The 13561-nt window shown below is 41.0% G+C and overlaps 2 protein-coding genes across 2 annotated transcripts in view; one reads left to right on the top strand and one right to left on the bottom strand.

Moving 5' to 3' along the window:
- Positions 1–13561, top strand: part of LOC136181104 (NLR family CARD domain-containing protein 3-like) — a 724139-nt gene that overhangs the window by 36611 nt on the left and 673967 nt on the right. The window lies entirely within an intron of this gene.
- Positions 1–13561, bottom strand: part of LOC136181112 (protein NLRC3-like) — a 693514-nt gene that overhangs the window by 143618 nt on the left and 536335 nt on the right. The gene's annotated exons all lie outside the window — the stretch shown is intronic.

The following is a 13561-nucleotide window of genomic DNA, read 5'->3' as shown; positions in this document are numbered from 1 at the left end:
CTCCTCAAACTCGTCCTGCACCAAACTTTCCACCTCCACAGCCGTTCTCTCAGTCTGCTAAAACCTGCAACAACACTCCTCCTCAGCTAGCCTAGCTGGCTTTGGTTTAAAGTCTGCAGCCTCCTTGTGAGATTTGTTTAAGAAACTCAAACTGTGGCTCCCTCCTGCTCAGAGAACTCCTCAGTGCTCCTCAGTCCATCACCATGCTGTCAACTCACTCCTGACGGTTTCCTATTCCTTCAGTTTGTCCTTCTAATGTTCCTCATCAGTCAGTAGTTCTTCTTTAAGGCTGCACAGTGGAAAAACTCATCCTCGTCTTTCTCTGACTACAACCTCTCTGAGATGACGTTAGCTCCTCCTGAAGTCTTCTTCTTACATCCAACCTGCAGTCCTTCTGCTCTGCTGAAACATGACTACTGATCGTCCTCCTCCTCTGCTGAGAGCTGCTTTTTAAAAGTCTGTTGGCCTCCTGCTCCTCAGTCGTCTAAATGTCTGTCTCCTCCTAACATCTGTTTTGACCACAGAACAGCTGAGCTCTTTCTCATCTGCTGACAGAAATACTCTCAGGTTATGTTTCAAGCAAAAAACTAAGTTTGAACAAGCAAACGCACCAAAATAAAGTCTCTGCTTCACCTGCGCCTCGTCTGCTCCAAAGTCTGTAAAAAACGGGCCATGGCGTGATGTGACAGTTTGACGCTGATCTTCTGCTGTGAACATCGTAGGAAAAGTCCTGCCTCTTGCTCCTCACATCCCTGAAAGCTTCCTGATCCCAGTACTGCCTGAACAGCTTCATCTCCTCCACCTGTAAGTCGATTTAGACCTAAAATGATCTCACAAAACTTAAACTAGTTGTTCCCTGTTGTTGTCTCCCTCCTCACTGTCTGAATGTTGAAATCTTCTCTGAGAAAAAGTAACAAGTTGCTCTCACAGCCTCAGAGATCACATCCAAATCTAAAAACAATTAAAAAAACAAACAATCTGCTGTGTTTAAAGCCAGCTGATAATTCCTGTAAGTGTGTGAAGCTGCAGTCCTTCCTGGTAAACACACTAAGAACTCTGCTCCAGTTGAAAAGTCCTGAAAAGTCTTAATCAAATTGCAGATGTTACCATGGTGATGATCAAGGTCATCGTCAGAGACAAGCAGACGTCCTGCAGGAGGAGACGAGGAAAATCAGAGAGAGCTGAAGCTGCAGTCACCTCTTCTAACACTTCCTCCTGCAGCTGAGAGAGAATCCGTCCTCAGGGAGACAGCTCTTGTTTGCACCATGCAAAAAAAAAAATCAATAAATAAAAAACAACAGTTTGATTGCACAGTTGAGTATTTTTGTTCTTTTTGTTGCTCCTCATGTTGAACTGTCAGAGTGAAGCTTCTCTGGACGCTGTCAGTGACCAAACACCAAACTTCACTGAGTATTTCTACATCTTTATTTATAACATGTGAAACCAGAAACAGGTTCTCTTATTCTGCTCGGGGAAAAGAAAGAAGAGTAACAGGGGAGGAGCTCACTGACATTATCACCAGTTACACACTAGAAGGTCAAAGGTCAAAAACAAAAAAGCTTTGTACCAAAGTGTTTCACAGCGAGCATAAACAGAAATGAAAAAGATCTGAAGAGAGCGATTCAGAGATGATCAGTCATCAAAGCTGGAAGTTTTTAGAGATTTCATGGAAGTGTAAGAGTCCACACATGTAACGTTCTGACATCCAACGTTTCACACACAGAAAAGTAAAGATGTTTATTCAGGATAGGATAGGATAGGATAATACTTTATTGATCCCCAGAAGAAGAAAGCTCAAAATACACATTAAACAGAATAGACAAGATAAATAAAAATAAAAATAAAAACAGGGGGTATACACAGTATAAAATGAATGATGAAGTTAACTGGGGGAATTGAGAATTGAGACAGTATTTGCAGAGAATGACAAGATAAAGTGACGAGTGATGATTAAAGTGACTTGGTATGATAAATAGCAGCAAGAAATGTACACAGCAGAGAAGAGAGGCAGTGTTGTACCACAGTAATGCAGAGTGCAGTTATATAATATAATGAAATGTTATATAATATAGACTAGTATAATATAATAAAAATATAAAGAATGTACAGTATATATGTATATATATATATAGATGCTAAATAATAATAATAATAATAATAATAATGAAGCAGGTCATGTGGGTAGTGTTTTATGGGGGTGAAGTTTTGTGTCAAGAACGTACTGTTATTGTTGTCATAGGCTGCTGTTGTACAGTCTTATGGCAGTGGGCACAAAGGAGCGCCTGAAGCGCTCTGTTTTGCACCTGGGGGGAGGAGGCGTTGGCTGAAGGAGCTGCCCATCTGCCACAGCTCACCATGTAAAATTATGAATGGCAACAATAGCCTGTAGTTTAATCATGGTGTTTCTTTTCCGTAACGATTCGAATATTTAATAAAATAAAAATAAAAAATGCATGCCATTTATTTTTCTGTCATTTGAAACATGTAAACACTTGTGGGGAAAAACGTGATCTTTATGCCTTCTTTTGTTGTGCCTATGTCTCCTCCTAACTTCAATAACAGCAGCCTGTTGAGCGTAACGCTGGTCTCCTGGATTAGCACGTTCTTTTCAAAGGTGTTAAATACAGACACCGTCACAATCACCTCAGTTTTTGTCAGGCTTGGTAAATCGCAATGCGTGTACTAACTTAACTTGTTTGCATTTTCTCCTCCCAGTATTTTGCACGTTAGGGCAGAAACACCCCATATTGCATATTCATTAAGGCAAACGTACTAAATGGACAATGCGTGTTGTTTTGCTCATATGAAAGACGCAATCCTCACTGCGTGCCGTTAGTAGATCAGATAGCACATTTTTTGCTGGTGATATCAAGTTTGCACACGTTTTAAGACACGGAAACTTTAGTAAATCTGGCCCCTAGTGTTTAAAATTGGTACTGCAGTCCAAATTCAAAACATTGGAGAGAGATGCTCAGAGCCTCTTTGAACAAATGAAGTCACTTTCACTCCGGGATCGAGGGTATTACTGGAATAAGTTAACAACGATGAACGGGAGGAGACCGTCGACCTGTATGCTCTCGCTCAGTGGATGGATGATTTGACAGGACTGCCAAAGGGGGAAAGGCCGCCAGACAGTTAGACTTTTCTGATAGAAAAACCAAGTGTGTGTAGTAAAGACAAACTCAGGGTGTATATGAATTTAATTGAATTTTTTTTTATTATTGTGTCATGCATGCATTAGCATGCCCAGCCCACAAGGGCTTACAAGACACCAATATAAACACACAAACAGACCAAAAACCAAAAATAGATCCCAAACAATACTAACAATATAAACCATCCTGGCATTTCCTCCAGGCTTCAGTGACAAAAGAGGCCAAGTTATAAACATCGAAAGTAAACAAACATTACATCCTGACATCGTCATTACTCCAAAACACTTGAGGGTCTCGAGCAAACATTTCATCAAAAAGAGGTACTCTCAGTTCCTCATAAAAGGGACAATACAAAAGAAAATGAGATTCACTCTCCACTTCTCCTAAATCACAAAGTTCACAAATTCTCTGTTCCTCTGGGATATTTTTAAATCTGCCAACTTCAAGTGCCAAAGGAAGGATTCCTGTCCTTAATTGAGCAACCAAAGATCTTTGATTTCTTGGTAAGTTTGCTTTAACATATAATTCAGTATCATAATTATGCTTTATTTGGACATTTGTTCGTAATTTAGGTTTTAACAATATTTCATTTAACTATTTTTCATTGAATACAACAAGTAACTTTTTTCTAATCTTATTTACGCTGCATGATAAATTATTTCTATAGATAAACTGTAAATCCGCTTCTTCAGAGACAACATGGAGCTCTGCAGCCCATGGAGAGTTCTGAACTTTACTCCAGAGAAAAACTTTGTTGATCCTGTCATCAGACATAATAATGAAACGATTCCACAGTCTAATCATGTCGCATTTCCTCTTTATTATACCAGGAATCCAACCCATGTCACCCTGAGCAGCCAAAGAGGGAACAAATCTCTGAATGCCCAGAAAACAACGAATAGCTCTGTTTTGTACTGCATCTGAAATTCTTCTCTTTAAATCCCCATACCCCAGCAGCATAATTCAAAATGGGAGAAACACATGCATCATACAGTTGAGAGTAAGTAGAATAACCAAGGTCTTTACATATTTTTAATTTGTTAACAGCAACCCCCAAAGCTCTGCTAGCTGAACCAGCAAGGAGTTCAATTCCATTTTCATAATTCATATATTCATCAAAATCCCAAATATTTATACACAAATACATTTTGTAATGGCATATCCCAAAAAGTAAAGCTTTTTTCACTTCTTGGGACACCCTTTTTTCTAAAATGAATTATCTGTGTTTTACTCTGATTTATTGACAGCCTCCATCTGCAACACCAGGTCTTAACTAAATTTAATATATTTTGTAAATCATCCTCCGATTCAGCCAGCAGAGCAATATCGTCCGCGTACAACAAAGTACCCACAGTTAAATCATTCAAATGTATACCTAAATTAGCATTCTTGATTTCAAGAGCCAGGGGTCTCATTTATAAAAGAGTGTGTAGAATCCATACTAAAAATGTACGTGTGCCAAAAACCCAGAAATGGCGTGCGCACAAAATGATTCAGAGTTATAAAACCGTTCGTACACACACCTGCACGCAATGTTCCCTTTATAAATCACGACCCACCTGGAAATGTGCGCACGTAGATTAGTCCCATGTTCCGCCCTCTACACGCCCACATTCAACCATAAACGGTCAATGCAAAGCAGCTCGTGAATGAAAATGCATACAAACGAGGGGGAAGATCAAAGGTTTCCAGCGTTGGATCACGAAAACTGAAGTTTAGACAAAGAAACGAAACTTTCTGACCCAGAAACAAAGGAACTTGTGAATGAAGTGAAGGATAAAATGGACATATCGGTAGTTTGCTGCAGCAGGAGGATCACGAACTGAAGAAAATTCAGAGAATGACACCACGTCGCTGCTGCATTCACGCTGTCCTATGTGCCAAAACATCCACCGTTCATCATTACGCACGAGTATATCTGCAATGTTTACATGTTTACAGGACCCACACTGATTTCTTCATATAGTGGCAGAGAGGACACGTCAGTCAGCATTCTCCCTCACTCTATCATATTATTAATCAAAGGTTTGATCAACCAACAAAAACTTTGAATTGTTGGCCACATATTTTCGTGGGCATCTCCGTCTGCACTGTGACTAATTATGAGGATATAAAGGCCTCATGATCATGTCAGAGATGCCCCGACTTAATGCCCACACTTGAATTATTTACAGAATAATTATGTGCAACTTATGAAGACATGCTGAGTGACGAGAAGGCGAAATGTGTGAAGCCACCGCCGTGTCTCTGTGCGTCTTGACGGAGTCATCTTTAATAAAACTAAAAACCACACTTGATGGTAAATGCACGATATTGAAATATATTAATGAAAACTGGAGGCTCTATGGTTTTTGTGTTAGAAATAAATTTGGTGAATAGTTTTCTCCGCCCATGTTTCTCTCTAAATCGTCCTTTAGTTTACATGCATCTTCATGAAAAGCATCTTCAAAAATTGGTGGAATATTACTTCCTGAAAATAAATCAGCAAAATCTCAAGCCCAAAATCTTGGGCTTGAAACTCTGATTGTGGGTGACTTTGCTGTTAAAGATGTACAAAGGATGTTCGGTAAAAACAAAGAAATACTGTGTTTTCCCAGAGATATGGTCTCTGATTTAGCAGAAAGGATTCTGCATATTGTGGCTGAACACCCGACTGTGAAGAATGTCATACTACACATTGGGTCAAATGATGTCACAAAACAACAATCTGAAGACTTGAAACAGGACTTCACTGGTCTGCTGAGGATGGTCAGCCCCTTGGATGTGGATGTGTTTATCAGTGGCCCCATACCACCAGTCAGAAGAACAGAGGAGAGATTCAGCAGGTTGTTGGCACTGAATAACTGGCTTACAACTGCATGTAATGCCCATTCAGTCATGCGGGTGTTTTGTCTCCTCAGCTTGATAAGGATGAAATGCAGAACATTCAGAGGTCAAACTGATGTGTTTTGTGTCCAGGCTGCAAGGATATCAGCAGTCATGACTCTCTCCAGGATAAGCCGGGGCCCTGCACGTCAGTAGGTTCCAAAATCTCTGTGATGATAGGTAATAGAAGAATAAAGGGGACTCTGCCAAGAAACAAAAGGCAGTTATGTGATTTTGCAAACTTGTCAAACTTAGCATACATTCCTTTTGAGCCACAACCTGTCCCAAAGACGTTAGCAGCCGAAGCTTCTAGGACCCTGAAGCTGGCTCTACTAAACATTAGATCACTGGCAGGGAAATCATTTTTAATCAATGATTTTATTATTGAGCACAAGCTTGATTTTATGTTTTTAACTGAAACTTGGTTAGACAAAAATAACAGTGCAGCTGTTCTTATCGAGTCAACCCCTCCCAACTTCAGTTTTGTAAGCAAGGCCAGAGTGCATAAGAGAGGAGGAGGAGTTGCAGTTTTGTTTAATGACTCCTTCCAATGTAAGTGTGGCAAGGGTTGGTGAATGGTAATATCTTATGTCAAATAATAACGGACAACGCCACCTGGGGGCTTGCACCTCAGGAAATACAGAACTTAAAACTCCAAATGTAAATAATTAAGACACACAGATTTGAACAATGATGAGGCAGAGACGTAGTTTCAAAAGAATTTAAGGGATTTATTTGAATAAATCCGAGGAAATATGCAAACTAAGGTGGACTGAAGCTGTGAATTTCAACATCTTGCACCGCAGCTGCCATGATAAAGTCTGCTTGTTACAACCAGGTTACAACAAACCAGCCTCTGCTCTTCAGGTGCTGAGGCTCACGAAAGTGATGTAGGAAGTCAAACAAGAGAAGCATGAATAGATGGCGCCCTCTACTGTTTAAAAAGTACTGTGATTCAGTTTTTCAGAGTATCAAAGTGAACGTTGACACCTTTGAATCATTTTTTAACTGCCTCACGATTAATCTTTATATCTCTAGTATGCAGGTGTTGGAAACAGGAAGTTAGTTATTGTAGTTTGTCAGCAGGGGGAGCTTCAGCAGTGACACACAGGTATTGTACATCACCTGTAGTAGTCCCTTTTTTAGTGCAGTCATACCTGCGTCAGGTGTGAACACGAACAGATTTCGATTGGCTGTGATTGACCCTTAAAATCTGCTTTGATAGTTACTTTGTAGATTCAGATGAACCAGGTTCATTTAGATTTTCATTCATTTCAAAGAGCGTCCCATTGATTGACTAACGATGTAAATGATCATTCACTGTGAAACTGTCGACAGTTTTTAGACAATTAAATAAAACATGTAAAACAAAGAAGTTTATCGATCACTGAAGATCATTTCAAAAGGACGATGGTCAATAATAACTCAAGTTTTTGTCTGAAAGTTCTTCTCTTGATTGACAGCTGAGGTTTCAACATGATCACAAACACTTTTATTTCTTCTCATTAATCTTAAAATAATGAACTCAAACTTCCTTCAGGGAGAAATGGAGGGTGTGCCCTTTGATCACCTGTTGGTATGTTGATGAACCAGCTGTAGAATTTCCTGGTCTCAGTAGGACTCTGACTCTGTCTCGTTCTGACGCAGATCTGTTCTCCGTGTTGAAGGTAAGAGACACTTTTCACTGTTTTTAAGACTCTCTGTTTGATTGAAGTGTCAAAAGAGCTGTAAGCTAACAGTTAGCCACCAGGTTCATTAGCTGCTCTGACTGTAGTAGAAGTGCAGGGAACACAATGACTCTCAGTTAGCATGCAGGCTATGCTAACATGCTAACAGTACAGTTTAACACAGCAGAGGGAGGGCGTGGAGTCTGTCCTCATCAGTTAGGACTAAAAATAATCACTCCATCAGCTCAACTGGTTCCACAACTTCTCTGAAACTGGACGGTTGCCAAGCAACACAAACACTCCTCTGCAAGTCAAGTCAAGTCAAGTCATATTTATAAAGCACATTTAAAAACAGCTACAGCTGACCAAAGTGCTGTACAATACATGAAAAAAGAAAAAACAACTTGAGATCACAATGTCCACAAGAGAGAAATATATATATATGAATACATATATAAATAAAGAATATTTAAAGAAAGCAACAAAGGAACCTGAAAGAAACGGTCTATTCAGGACCAGAGGACTCAAATGCTAAAATATAAAAGTATGTCTTGAGACAGGACTTAAAAGAGTCAACAGAGGGTGCAGATCTGATGGAATGAGGGAGGCCGTTCCACAGTTTAGAGGCTTTTACTGAAAAGGCCCGATCTCCCTTTAGCTTGAGCCGTGAGCGGGGAACAGCCAGGAGGCCCATGTCTGATGATCTCAGGCGCCTAGATGAGGTGTACGGCCTGAAGAGGTTGGTAATATAAAGGGGGGCCAGGCCATTCAGGGCTTTAAAAACAAACAACACAATCTTAAAATCGATTCTGAATCGTATTGGGAGCCAATGAAGGAACGCTAGGACAGGACTGATATGCTCCCTCTTCTTGGTAACAGTCAGCAGCCTTGCTGCAGCATTTTGGACCAGCAATTGCAGTAGTCAAGCCGGGATGAAATGAGCGCATGGGTTACTGTCTGTAAGTCACTGAATGAGAGGATAGGTTTTAGCTTGGAAATTGTACGGAGCTGAAAGAAACTGGATTTGACAACTGGATTTACCTGCCAATCAAATGTAAAGCCTGAGTCGAAGATAAAGCCAAGGTTCCTGTCGTGGGGCCTAATGTGGCTGTATAACTGACCTAAGCTGTTGGCGACCTGTTTGATGATATCGGGGGGGGGGGGGGCAAAAACAACAGCTTCGGTTTTTGACTCATTTATTTGTAGGAAGTTATGGGCCATCCAGTGTTTTATGTCTTCAAGGCATTGTGTAAGAGAGGTGAGTTCTGCGAGATTGTTTGGTTTGACCGGTAGATAAAGCTGAGTGTCATCTGCGTAGAAGTGGTATGAGAGGTTGTGCTTCTGGATAATTTGACCCAATGGGAGCATGTATAGTTAAAATATTAGAGGGCCTAGGATGGATCCCTGTGGTATCCTACAGCTCAGACCAGATTGGGAGGATGTGGCGTTAGTTAAGTTTACAGAGAAGGTTCTGTTGTTCAGGTATGATGTAAACCAAGTCAGGGCTGTGCCCCCAACACCAACCCAATGCTACAGGCGATTCATTAAAATTGTGTGGTCGACAGTGTCGAATGCTGCAGTAAGGTCCAGTGAGATCAGGAAAGCACAGTTTCCAGAGTCCATTGTAAGCAGAAGGTCATTGTGGATTTTGAGTGCAGATTCTGTGCTATGGGCTGCTCTGAAACCTGATTGAAATTTGTCTAAAATACTATTATGATGAAGGTAGGGTAGCAATTTCTCCAGAATAACCTTTTCTAGCACCTTAGAAAGGAAGGGTAGTTTTGAGATGGGTCTGTAGTTGGAAAGTGGTATGGGGTCCAGGTTGGGTTTTTTTTAACAAGGGCTGCACTATAGCATGTTTAAATGAGGGAGGAACAGCACCAGTTGAAATACAGCTGTTTATAATGGAGAGGATAAAAGGGCCGGTAATATCAAAGGAATCTTTGAGGAGAGCTTGGTAGGTACTATGTCACTGGGGCAGGTGGCAGATTTCATTTTAAAAACCGTCTCTTTGAGTGAGGTGAAGGTGATAGGCTCAAAACAGTTTAACTGGGCAGAGCAGTTGAAGGGCGGGGAGGCTGAGATGTGCCTGGTAGGGGCTGAGATATTTTTTCTAATGCCAGCAACTTTTTCAGTGAAGAACTTTAGGAAGTCTTCTGCTCTACTAAGGGGAGTGTCTAGAGAGGATCCAGGAAGGGGGCAGGTGAGAGAGTTTATAATATTGAATAGGACTTTAGGATTATGGTGATCTTTTGAGATGATATCTGAGAAATGTTTTGCTCTCGCTGCCTTGACTGCAATTTGGTAGCTGATCAGCCGCTCTTTAAGGATGTCATGTGAGATTTGAAGCTTATCCTGATTCCACTTGCGTTCAGCTTGTCTGCAGCTCCTCCTTCGGGCTCTAGTGGATTCAATAATCCAAGACTGTGATTTAGGCTTTGTTTTTTTTATCTTGAGAGGAGCAATATGGTTGAGAATTGAGGAGCAGATAGCATTAAATAATTGAATGTGATCCTCAGTGCAGAGTTCAGTAGGAATATTTTCAACCGACAGAGTATCTTCAGCAGCTAAGAAAGCAGCTGAGAATAAACTGGCAGTGGAAGAGTTAATGTAACGAGAGTAAAGCATGGGGATGACAGGTCAGAGAGAGACACATTAAAAATAATGGCACTGTGATCTGAAAGACAAGGGTCCATTATTTCCAAATTGTTAACAGGAAGACCACAAGACAAGACCAAGTCCAAAGTGTGGCCATGTTTATGAGTGGGACCTGAGACATACTGTGCAAAATTAAATGATTCAATCAGGTTTAAAAATTCACCGACAAGTGGTTTTGATGGACAACATACATGGATATTAAAATCACCCAGTATTAAAATTCTGTCAAATGATGGCACAATTTGCGATAAGAGGTCTGCAAACTCAGTGATAAAATGTTTATCTGATTTTGGAGGATGATATAATATGATGATAAGAAGAGGGTTTGCTGTACCCACTTTGTTTTTAAAAACTGCTGCCAGACCCCCGCCCCATCCGGAGGGTCGTGGCGTGTTAAAGAAGGAGCATTCATTTGGAGAAAGCTCAATAAGTGGACTTACATCATTGGAGTTCGGTCAAGTTTCAGTCACCAGAAGGAAATCTAGGCCCTGGGATGTGAAAAAGTCGTTAAGAATAAAAGTCTTATTTAGCACTGATCAGGCATTTATCAGAGCCAGTTTAATCGGGGCCGCATTACTGACGTGCGCTAGTGGCGTCCATGGCAGAGAGCTGAGGTCACTAGAGTTTACACCGCTGCAACGTTCAGTGGCAGATCGGGATTTTGAGCCTCGGTGATATCGGAAAGACATTTTTACTGGAATATTGAAAGTGCTAGAAGCCTCAAAAGGTCCAAGTCCTGCAGTTGAATGAATTTTCGACGTGGAGCTCTGCAGAAGGGGACAGCTGATCTCTGCTGCACCCACTGCAGAGATCAGCACAGACCAGAGACCTTATTATGCAGTTCTATAAGTAGAATTACTGCAGTGAAATCACAGTGTGTGATTCTAGTAGATAGATTTATAAAGACAAACTCTGTCTGCTGTAGTTATTCTCTATGATCAGCTCTTATTGAATGTTTCCTTCCAGTCAGATAGCTGTGTCAGATTGATCTAACCAATGGGGATTCTTCAGTCTGTTGGGCCCCTTCACAGGGGGGTCCTCCAACCATTCATCACCAATATGTGATCAATAATTTGACACCTACAAAAAAATGCTCTGTATAAACATTTATCTTCAAAGTTCACAGAAGTATTATTTCCAACATAAAGAACATCTCTCTCTGATAGTTAAGACTAGACTCGCAGCATTCGGTCATTTACTGTTACATTTCATCTTCACTGTCTGCTCCACCACTGCTCCTCTGTTTTCACTCTCAGACGAATAATTCATTTCACAGGAATAAATTATGTGACTCTTAGCAGAGCGATGAGAGTGAGTGCTGTCAGACGGGGCCCCCTTAGGACCCGATCACACAGAGACGCAACTCGCCTCAAAAAAACGCCTGAACACAGCTGAGGAAAGAACAGCTGGGAGCGCCTGTGGAGCAGGGCTGTGTGTGCATACGGGCGACCAAATGAAATATGTTTGCTCCAAGAGGAGGAGGGGAAAATGTCACAAAAAGCGGAGGTCAAACCTACTTGATTTGATTGGCTACTTTAAGTGACATTGACGATCGCTGAGACTCTGCTTCTTGATCAAAAAAGTTGAAAATGTTTAAACTTTTATGCGTACCCAAAAACTGCTAAAAAAATGTGTCTTGCAGCAACAAAGAAGAGCGCCCAGAAATAACGCTGGACCATAAGATAACCATGGTTTTGTTGGTGCTGCTTTCCCTTTTTGAAGGTGAACCAGGTAGATGTGATGTTTGTAGACTGACAGTGAGGTGATGATGATGATGATGATGATGATGATGAAGGTGAACCAGGTAGATGTGATGTTTGTAGACTGACAGTGAGGTGATGATGATGATGATGATGATGATGATGAAGGTGAACCAGGTAGATGTGATGTTTGTAGACTGACAGTGAGGTGATGATGATGATGATGATGATGATGAAGGTGAACCAGGTAGATGTGATGTTTGTAGACTGACAGTGAGGTGATGATGATGATGATGATGATGATGAAGGTGAACCAGGTAGATGTGATGTTTGTAGACTGACAGTGAGGTGATGATGATGATGATGATGATGATGATGAAGGTGAACCAGGTAGATGTGATGTTTGTAGACTGACAGTGAGGTGATAATGATGATGATGATGATGATGATGAAGGTGAACCAGGTAGATGTGATGTTTGTAGACTGACAGTGAGGTGATGATGATGATGATGATGATGATGAAGGTGAACCAGGTAGATGTGATGTTTGTAGACTGACAGTGAGGTGATGATGATGATGATGATGATGATGAAGGTGAACCAGGTAGATGTGATGTTTGTAGACTGACAGTGAGGTGATGATGATGATGATGATGAAGGTGAACCAGGTAGATGTGATGTTTGTAGACTGACAGTGAGGTGATGATGATGATGATGATGATGAAGGTGAACCAGGTAGATGTGATGTTTGTAGACTGACAGTGAGGTGATGATGATGATGATGATGATGAAGGTGAACCAGGTAGATGTGATGTTTGTAGACTGACAGTGAGGTGATGATGATGATGATGATGATGATGATGATGATGATGATGATGATGAAGGTGAACCAGGTAGATGTGATGTTTGTAGACTGACAGTGAGGTGATGATGATGATGATGATGATGAAGGTGAACCAGGTAGATGTGATGTTTGTAGACTGACAGTGAGGTGATGATGATGATGATGATGATGAAGATGAACCAGGTAGATGTGATGTTTGTAGACTGACAGTGAGGTGATGATGATGATGATGATGATGATGATGATGATGATGATGATGATGAAGGTGAACCAGGTAGATGTGATGTTAGTAGACTGACAGTGAGGTGATGATGATGATGATGATGATGATGATGAAGGTGAACCAGGTAGATGTGATGTTAGTAGACTGACAGTGAGGTGATGATGATGATGATGATGATGATGATGAAGGTGAACCAGGTAGATGTGATGTTTGTAGACTGACAGTGAGGTGATGATGATGATGATGATGATGATGATGATGATGAAGGTGAACCAGGTAGATGTGATGTTTGTAGACTGACAGTGAGGTGATGATGATGATGATGATGATGAAGGTGAACCAGGTAGATGTGATGTTTGTAGACTGACAGTGAGGTGATGATGATGATGATGAAGATGAACCAGGTAGATGTGATGTTTGTAGACTGACAGTGAGGTGATGATGATGATG

The sequence above is a fragment of the Labrus bergylta genome, chromosome 2, assembly GCF_963930695.1.
Source record: "Labrus bergylta chromosome 2, fLabBer1.1, whole genome shotgun sequence".
Classification (NCBI taxonomy): Eukaryota; Metazoa; Chordata; class Actinopteri; order Labriformes; family Labridae; genus Labrus; species Labrus bergylta.
The sequence above is the reverse complement of the archived record's forward strand: the minus strand, read 5'-3'. Positions and strand labels throughout refer to the sequence as shown.